Below are 10,788 nucleotides of genomic sequence, written 5' to 3' on the forward strand. Positions count from 1 at the left end.
AAATAAAATCTCATAAAAGAGGAAATTGTTTGAAAGAGATATGAATATTCTCTGATAGTCAAGCTGCTTTAAAAAGACTTAGAAATAGTCAGATTTATAATGATCAAATGAATCTTAAACTGATCTTAAACTCTGTTTTAAAAATTCAAAAGAGAAGAATATCAAAGCTGAGAATTCATCTGCACTGAGTTCCTGCTTATATGAATATTCATGACAATGAATTGACTGATTCAGCTGTAAAAAAGAGTGCAGAATTAAGCAGATCTATTCAAAAAATTATGTCCTGACCTTTTATAAAGAGAAAAATAAAAGAATCTTGTTTAAATAAGTGAAATGAAAGCTGGCAGAAATAAAAGAAGAGTATACATTATTCAAGATTTGAAACAAAACCCAAGTGGAAATCTTGTTCAATTAAATGTAAAAAGAAAATATTCTCATCTATAATACAGCTGAAACTAGAACATGACTATTTCAAATCTTATATACAAAGATTTAATGATAGATTTGACTCAATAGAATGCTCATTCTGCAATACAAATGAGAATTCTGAGTATATTATAATGCACTGTGCATTATACAATAGTCTCAGAGCCAGATTGAAAGAGAAGTATGATCTAAATCAATTAAATATGAGATTCTTATTCTCAACTGAGACAGGAATTAAATACTTAATAGACTTTCTATCAGAAACTCAAGCAGCTACAAGAAAATGACTAAATTCAGAATTATCTGAATATGAAGAGAAGGAAATCAATCAGATATAGTCTGTTAAAACAGCTATACACTCTCTTTTAATAATTTATTTTGTTATAGTCTCTCTTTACTTTATCTTTTTCTTTATCTTTTTCTTTCAATTTCTTTCTATCTATCTATTTAATGTGTCTATCTTTGAGACTGTGTTCTTTTTCTCTTTTCTTTTATCATGATATTGTTAAATGATTTCAAAGTATCAAAAGATGTTAAAACACTGCAATTTGTAAACAGTTTTTATATTCTGAGCTGGAATTTTCTGATTTTACATATCTGAAATTGATGAATGTATAATAGTTAACTTTACAGACATAGAAAAAACCCTGAGAACTAAAGTTCTCAGGTAGATGTCATAGTCTCTGACTGCATACATCTATAATTGAAGAATAATAATAATAATAATAAGTAAAAAATGTTAAAGAAGAAAAGAAAAGAGAGAAAGTGTAGAAATCAGTAATTAGAATAAATATTTATATATATATATAGTAAGTGATATATGCAGTGAAGCTTCAGAGTGAAAGAATAGAAATTCTGTAGATTTTCAGCTGAGAATTAGCAACTGAGAATTGAAGTAGTAGAAATCTGTGAAGTGTAATAAAATAGTCTATATAATTAATTAAGTATAGCTTATCACATTAGTCTCTTCTTTTCAGAAGTGAGATTATGCATAGTTCTCATTGATTATGAGTCACTGTTTCAGATATTATAAAGCTTAAGATTCAGATTAAATAATTATAACCTTCTCATTTTATAAGATATTATCAGTTATAACTGTGAAATCTCTTATTAAGTGTAATGTGACAGAATTGAAGCAGTGACTAGTCAGCAGCATCATGTAGAGATAGTTATTAAAAAGCTGTATAAATAAGCTTAACTATCTTACTTAAATAGTGAGCTTATAGACTACAGAGTTATTACAAGAATATCACAGATATAATACTTAGTATACTAAGAAGATTATATGAGAATTGCAGTAACTCTTGTATATATTTTAGTAGAAGAAAAACAAATCACTGACTTCTTTAATAAGAAGTCAGTATCTAGTTATTCTATATAAACAATGAGTGAATACTTTTCTCTCATTTTATAAGTGAGAATAGCTGAAGTAATATCTCAGCAGTATCTTACTATTAAGAAAGAGTAATCTACTGATCTTGTATAGAAGCAGAATTCTTATATTTATTAATTAAATCTTTCTATAATATATCTGAATAATGTTATAGAGTGATTGAAAACCAGTTCAAACAGTCTGTGAGATGAATGAAATCATTCATATAAAAGTAATAAGCTGTGTGAAACTGCAACAGAGTCTTGATACAGCTGAGAGTGTAATAATACTCTTCTCTTTCAGAATATAGTTCTGATATTCTCAAGATTATCAGATTAGAAATTATCTTTATTATATAGTAACAGTTATTAATTGATTTAACAGTATATATACTGTATATGATATAAAGAAATGAGTGAGTTTTTCTGCTGACTATGTAGATCTTTCTTTCTCATCTCTGTTCAAATTAAACACATGATAAGTGAGTTTCTTATATATTAATTTGAAATATGAAAAATGTAGTTAATAAGTGACTTACAGATCTCTTATCATATTTCATTCTATGTATAAAATTCTCTACAAAAGTAATGTATTTTAAGAACAAAGTTAACAGTAGTAATAGAATTTTTTAAAAAGATTCTCTCTCTCTGTGAAATATTTTTCTTTCTCTCTCTCTTATCTGTAATAGTGAGTGCATGAGAGTATCATTCTTGAGAGATAATAAGAAACTTATTCTGATATTTTCTAATAAATAATAAATGTCTTTGTGATGCAGCTGCAGCCTCTGTAGCTGTTAAGAAAGCTTAATTGAAGATGAAGACAGTAGTATCAATGAGCTGTGAGAGCACTGCTCTTATTATCACATCTTCTTCTTCTTCTATATCTCTTACAGTCATAGCAGTAGCAGTCATATCTTGCAGTGAGATATCATTTCTTCTACTAGTCAGTTCATCTGTATCTGATTCTTTCTCTGCTCTCTTCACTATCATTACAACATCATCTTCTCTCTCAGTTAACATAGTAATATATGACTCTGTGTGATCATTCAGAGAGAATCTCAGAAAGAGCTTGATTTCAGAAATAGTAGCTCTGAGAAGCTTAATCTGTAGTTTCTCTTCTGCAGCATATCTGAGTCCTGCTTAAGATATCACTGAGTTAAGTTCATAGAGTTTTACAGTTTCTTTATCTTCTCTCTGTGAGAAGGCTTCAGTGCAGTCTCTGATCAGTACTGTCACTTATCTATACTATACTAAACAGCTGAAGAAAGAGAAGATCTTATATATTTACTTCTTCTCTTACTCTCATTATTTCTGTTATATCTGTAATAACAACTTCTGTCTTTCTGTAAGTATTATCTCACAGAATGATATCATATCAGCTCTAATAAGAAGCTCAGATATCTAAGCAGTACAGAGTAAGAGTCTCAGAGCCTTAAGTATTAATGAATTCTATCAAGACTGAAGAGATTCTTCTTATCTATCTGTAAAAGAAGATGAAAGTGTGAATCTCTGAGATGAAAAAACATCTCAGAATGACTGATTTTAAGAAGAGATTAATCAGTATCACTGTTGAAAGTATCACAGAGATTAATTACTAATTAAAGAGAATCTCACTTCAGTTGAAACAGATGACTGAGATACTTTATAAGTTAATAAGTTAATACTTTCAGTATCTCTTATACTCTTTCACAGTATACTCTTCTGCAGTACTGCAGTGCTAACTTCTCAACAGATAAAGATACTAGTATCAGAGACTTTAACAGTGAAGAATAAGTTTAATAAAAGTGTAATTATTAATGAGTAGACTCTGAGATTCTCTCTTTTTACTTTTTTAATAAGCTGTGATCTTATTAGAATAGCAGCAGTCAGTAGATTAATAATATCAATTTCTTTTTATTAATTTTAAATATTTCCTTTCTCTAATTGCTTCAGGAATTTTACACTTATATAGTCTCATTAAACTTCTAAAAAATTCTTTGAGAGAAAATAGAAGAAGAGTGTTACAGAGTTTATAAAATACTGACTTATTATATAAAATCATCTCTAAAAAAATTCTTTGAGAAAAAATGAGAAGTTTTAAGTAATATTTCTTATTCAATGTCTCTGATATGTCATGAGATAGTCTCTACTAACTGTCTCATAGCTTATAATCTCTTTCTCAGCATTTTTCAAATACTCAAGTGATTCTTATAAATTCTCTGATAATGAATAATCTTCTTATTTAACAAGATATTAAAGCTCACTATAATATGTTTACTTATTCAATATTTCTTTTATAAGATATTTAATATCATTCTTAATCTTAATATTATTCAGCTGAGGCAGCTCTGTCTCAGAGTATTACTTATAGAGCTTTAAATAGAAAATATGAAAAATAGAATAAATTGATTTCAATTCTGTAAATAATTTTAACTTGTATATCTGCTTACTTATTACTCTTATTATTAGAAAAGATTCTAGTTATCACTCACTGAGCTTCTTACACAGTCTTATTATCTTAATATTCTTTGCTGAAAGTAGTACTTGATTCTCTATTAAGAACTTCATTGAAAGATGTTTTTAATTATAGTATTCTATCTATCACTTCTGAGTATGATGAATACTTTTTACTATCTTCTTATAAATTTTATTCAAAAGTTTCAATCTCACTTTTACTTTCAATACTGAGAGATACTTTATTCTCTATATCTATTTAACATTCTGACTATTTATCTCTCTCTTTGAAACATCATCTGTGATGTCACTGAGTAATGAAGAATTATATTCATAATAAGCATAGAAAGAAGATACTTTTAAGATTACATTCTTTATATTATTATATATGAATTCAGTGATTAGAAGATGTTTAAGCTAATTATTCTGATAATATAAATAGAATACTTAAAGATACTGTTCTAATATCTGATTCTGATATTCAGTCTAATCATCTGTCTGTGAATAAAATATGATACTGAGAAGATGTCTTATTATAAAATAATAGTAAAAAGCTGATCAGTATTTACTGATGAAGAGGAATTCTTGATCTGTTATCAATGATTTCAGAGCACTGTGATTATAAATGATGATATTTAAAAACAGATCAGTCAATTCAGAGACTTTAATCTTTTTATAAATAGAAATATATTTTATCATCTTTATGAAATGATTAATAATGACTAAAATTGAGTTATATTCTTTAACTCTTGTTAACTTTGACAGATTAACTATGAAATTCATTGATAGATTCTGTTATAAACTCTTTAAGACAGACAGTAATATCAACTTACTGTATTACTTATACTGTGAGATCTTTATTCTTTGATAGATATTATAAGTCTTAATATACTCTTTGACATCTGTTCAGAGCTTGTCTTAAATAGATTTATATTTTAGAAGCTTCTCAGTCTTCTCTAATCTGAAGTACTCTGTATAAAGATTATTATAATGAATTCTTAATAACTTCTGATACATCATTCTACTATAAGAAATAAAGACTGAATTATTCAGCAGTAGAAGTTTATATTCTTCTAGTTATCAGTGACTTAATTTCTTAGTGACACTGCTCTGCTCAGAGTCTGTCTCTTTCAAGTTTAAACTGAATTCTTTCTTCTTTAACTTCTAAATTTAAGCTGTAGTAGAGATATCTCTCTTCTGTAACTTATTAATAAATTTCAAAAGTAGTTAAGTTAGAAGATTATAGACTGTTTTATTCTTTATCAATTCAATGATAGTAAGATATAATATGAGAAGCTTATAATCTTCAGTGTTAGTTCTCTACAGAGACCTGAGTTTTCTTTCACCTTCTATACTGAGTTACACAGCTGTCTTATCAGTGCTGTTCTCAAGCTTCAGAGAATCTTAATTCTCTGCAGTCAGCTTCTTCTACAGTAATGACAGAGATTCTTTTATAGAATTCTTCTCTGTATTAATAATATTATAATCAGATTATTTAGACAGTGTATTAACAGAATTAATCTGATCTGAATAATATTGAATATAGAAATCATACTCTGAAAGCAGCTCTGCTCATCTGACTTGATATTCTATCAAGCTCTTTATTGTCAAGAAGTAACACAGATTTACATAATCAGTAAGAACTTATACTGAATACTTACTACTCTGAAGATAATGTTGCTAAATCTTAAAGAATTTGACAATTACTAATATCTCTTAATTATAAATATTATATCTTCTCTGTGTGAGTAATAACTTCTTGAAGAAGAAGATCACTGATCTTTATTCATAGTATTCTATAGACTCTGTGAAAAAGTCTTCTCTCACAGACATTTTATTGTCTGTATTCTTAGAGATAATTATTCTCTGATTCTTTTAATGTTGAAAGATCTCTGATATGAACTGTGAAAAGATTTCACAGATCTTATTCTTAGATGCATCAGTCTCACACTGACTGAATAAGTTAGAGTTAAAGTGATTCAGTATTATAATATCTGTAAAAGCTTGTTTCAATTCTACAAATATCTGCACAGTGTCTTGAGTGAGAATAAATGATTCTGTTTTTCTATCTTTCACACTTCTCTTTAACAGATCTGTAAGAGAGACAGTAATCTGTGAATATATATAGATGAATCATCTGTAGAAGTTTATAAATTTTAAAAACATCTGCATCTCACAGTATATCTACAGTATCAGTCAGTTCTTGATAACGGAGACTCAGCTTCTGTTCATTGAAATACTGTTCACTTTAATAATATAATCTAAGAAATCAATCTTCTGCATGTAGAATGAGCATTTTTCAGTGTTTATATAGAGTTGATACTGTCTCAAGCAACTCAACACTTCTTAAACATAAGTATTATATTCTTTCTCTGTTTTTGAGAAGATTAGAATGTTGTCTAAGTATACTATGCAGAAGACATTGACAAGGCCCTGCAGCATCTCATTTATATAGATATAAAAGATGTCTGAAGTGTTACAGAGATATTGTGTTCATTCAACTTTAATAATGAATACTGCTGCTAATCTTACAGTGAGAGTGATAGCTTCTTCATCTGTTTTCAAGTCTCAGTCATCTGCTATACAGTATATTAACTCTATCTTTTTCTCAAGATTCTTCTGATGAAACTCTTCAGATTTCTCTATTACTATCTTTTCATTAGTGAGATAATATCATCACATCTAAGTAACTCAGTCAATGAGAGAATTGTTTTCTCTCAATTATGAGAGATCTAGAATAATGTTCTTATCTATAATATTGACAGTGTGAAGAAGCAGACTACTTTTCTTAAAGATTTCTTCTAAGTCTGTGATCACACACTTTACTTGAATTATGTTAAAATAATGATATTTCATTTCATCAGTAAATTTTACATAATCTGACAAGTCTATCTTCTTTCAATTCTTCATCAAAGAAAAGAAATAGAATATAAAGTTAATATTTATCTCAGAGTTAAGTAGGCATCTCACTAATATCTTCTTATTTGAGATATTCATTGTAATTGTAACATAAACTTAAAGATATAAGAATTATCAATTCTTTATTTCTTTCTCTTTCACAGATACATTTATACATTTATCAGAAGAGAAGTTAAGTTTAAGAAGATATCTTCTCAGTTTCTTTTCTTCTTCAACTTCTTATAATTACTAGTATAGTGATCATCAGCTCTGCAGTTAAAATAGAGATCTTTATCAAATCTTTTTAAATATTTCTTTACAGTGAGTGAAGAATCAGAATACTTGAAATTCTTCTTTACTTTCTTCATACTAGAGCTGTCACAGCACTGTTTAGATTCTATTATTAATTACTTAGAAGAGATCTTATTAGTCTTTTTCTTAAAGAATTAATTATTCAAATAGATTCAGAAAGTCAGGTTGACAAGCTCAGTATAATTAATTGATAAACTCTTATTATTGTAAGGGGCCTGCACCGAATAGATCGGTATAAGATTATAGGTCTTATATAACAAAGATAAAAATGTTAGAGAAGGAAAGGAAGAGAAAGTACAAGAATCAGTGATTGAGGTGAATATTTATACATGTATGTGATGGTGTATGTGGTGGAGCTTCAGAGCGGAAGAATATACACGCGTTTGTAGCAGCTGAGAATCAGTGATCGGGAATGGCTGAGAATCAGAGTGTACACTACGCGCGTTTGTAGCGGCCGCGAATCGGTGATCAGGAATGGAAGAATCTATGGAGTGTAATGAAATAGTCTATATGATTGATCAGGCGCAGCCCGCCACATTAGCCCCCTCTTTCCAGAAGCAGTTCTCATCAGTCAAGAGCCACTGTTTTGAATAATGCGGAACTCAGAGTCCAGGTTGATTGATCATAGCTGACTCATTTCATCAGATATTGTCAGTCATAGCTGTAGAATCTCTTATCAAGAATATCTTCAATCTCTCACTCAAGGTCATTATCTTCTTCTATGATGCCTGGCAGCTGTCAGTCAGAAGTCAGCTGAGAAGAAAATGAATCAGTGACAGTGCAGCAGAGTAAGCTTGTATGAAATACATTATAAATCTCTGATGATGTGTCAAGACAGTAGTTGTAGCTATCTAGAACTTCTATTACTTTATACCTGGCATAGCAGTAGTCTAGTGTACAAGATGAATGTGTGATTTATATATTCTTGAGATTCAATCACACAAGGTCTTCTATCTTATACTGCTCTGTGAAATCTTGTCAGATATTAATTTAATCTTCTTGATCTTGTTTCACAGTTATCATGAAGACCTCTATTCAATTACAGACATCTCAGAGCTTTATTACTATATTATCAGTGATCTGAATTGAACTGTAAGAGTTCAGTGTGAACTGTGTAATCTCTAGAAGATTCAACACTTTCATGTGATATTCATGTGTAAGAAAGAACAGGCTTATATCTGTTGAAACAGTATCTCAATCATTGATAACAATCTCTGCATGTAGAAGAAGGTCATGTCAATCATCTTATAAGTAATTGCAGAACTTACAAAGATAATTCTTTACAGTCTGAATTATTTATTCTGATGCATCATCAGTCTTGAGATGATAGACAGTTGACAGACAGTGTATAATTCTGAGAACTTGACAGATTCTAGTTCATAGAGTGCTCATGAATTAATAATCTTAATTCAATACTATAAATCTCAGCAATTCATGCATCTGATAGAATGAGCTCTGTAGAAAGACTTTAGTGACTTATTCAGTATTTATCTTATTACAAGATTTCAATATTATATCTTTACTTAATTGATTCATGATGATCAGAATGTTCCTACAATTCTTACTCTCAGATAGATTGACAGTGAAGTCAATTATCACATCTCATCAGATTCTATTAGAAATATTAAGTGATTTCAGTAGATCTTTTCTACAGTTCTTTTATAAGATAACAGAAGAACAGTAGTTACAGTTTCAGACAAAGTGTCTGATACTGTTTAATATCTCAGATCAATAGAATTCTTGAGAGATCATTTTATACAGTTGTTCACAGTCTGAATGATCAGTCATACATGAATCATGCATCTCTTGCATTATTCAGGTGTGTAAGAGTTCAGAGTGAGAGACTCAGCATCATTCACAGAATTGTAGAGTATTATTATCATTGATTGAACATTCTGAGATGTCAGTTCTTACTTATAATTCTGAGAGAAATCAGAGTACTTCTTGTTATACTACTTCAGTAAGTGCTTGAAGAAGTTCATTAGTTTAAGCTGCTGTATGCTATAGCTTATCTAATATAGGTTCAGAAGAAGTTAAGATATCAGTGACAGTTCTAATCAGAGAAGCATGTATAGTGCTGTGAGCTGTTTCATCTTAATCAACTAGTATCTTTGAATTCAAGAGTCAGTGCTCTCAGTTCATTCAGTGAGTATCTATTATATCAGATGACATATCTTGCTCTTGTCACAAGAGAGCATCTGTCATTGAGTTCTGGCTGTCAGAGCAGTAGTGTATTGTAAAATGAAAGCAGCTTAAGAACTCAGATCATCACATCTGTCATTCAGTAAGTTTACAGATAATTGTGAAGTATTTGAGATTCTTATGATCTGTGACTATCTCAAACTCAGAGATACTTCAGAGTTCAGAGTCTTATTCTTCTAAACAGTGTATAATTGTGAGAAGTTTCTTATCATAGATCTTATAATTGCATTCAGCAGGACTCAGTTTCTTAGATATGAAGACACATGATTGTAGAACATCTTTATTATTATATTACAATATCACTTCTTCTGTCATGTAGTCAGAGAAATCAGCTTCAATAACTATCTTACAATCAGAATCAAAGATTATCAGCAGAGAAGTATTAATGAACATCTTCTTCATCTGTATAAACACAGCTTTGATGTCTGCTGACTATTGAAATACTGAGTCTTTCTTAGTAAGATCTGTAAGTGATCTTATAATATCTGAGAAGTTTTGTATAAATCACTGATAGAAGTTAGCAAATCTGATGAAGCTTCATACATCTTTCACAGTACACAGAGCTTCTCATTTAAGAATGATAAAGACTTTCTCAGAATTCATTTAAATCTTCTTGTCAGCTTCTATAATAAAACTTAGATACTTGATACTCTTGACTTCAAAATCACACTTATCAATATCTATTAATAGTTCTGCTTCTTGTAGCTGTTGTAATATCTTTTGCATATGTTCTTGATATTCTTTTCTGAATTCATCAGTGAAGATGAGAATATTATCTAGATAAGCAGATACAAACTTATCAAGAAAATCTCAGAGCACTCAGTTAATATACTTCTGAAATATACTGAGAGCATTAGTCAGTTCAAAGAGTGTGACTATTCATTCAAAGAGGTCATAATATGTTCAGAATGCTGTAAGTCATTCATCTTCTTCAGTGATATAAATCTTATAAAACACAGTGATAACATCTAGTTTTATAAATCATGGAGCTCACCTGATCTATGCTAGGGTTTTATTGATGAGAGATAAGAAATATTGATCTTTCTTTGTCAATCTGTTCAGATCTCAGTAGTTCATGCAGAATCAGAGTTCTTCACCTGGTTTCTTTACAAAGAGAATAGAGACTGCAGTGAAAGAGTTGCTAAC

The sequence above is a fragment of the Blastomyces dermatitidis genome (genome assembly GCF_000003525.1).
Source record: "Blastomyces dermatitidis ER-3 genomic scaffold supercont1.4, whole genome shotgun sequence".
NCBI lineage: Eukaryota > Fungi > Ascomycota > Eurotiomycetes > Onygenales > Ajellomycetaceae > Blastomyces > Blastomyces dermatitidis.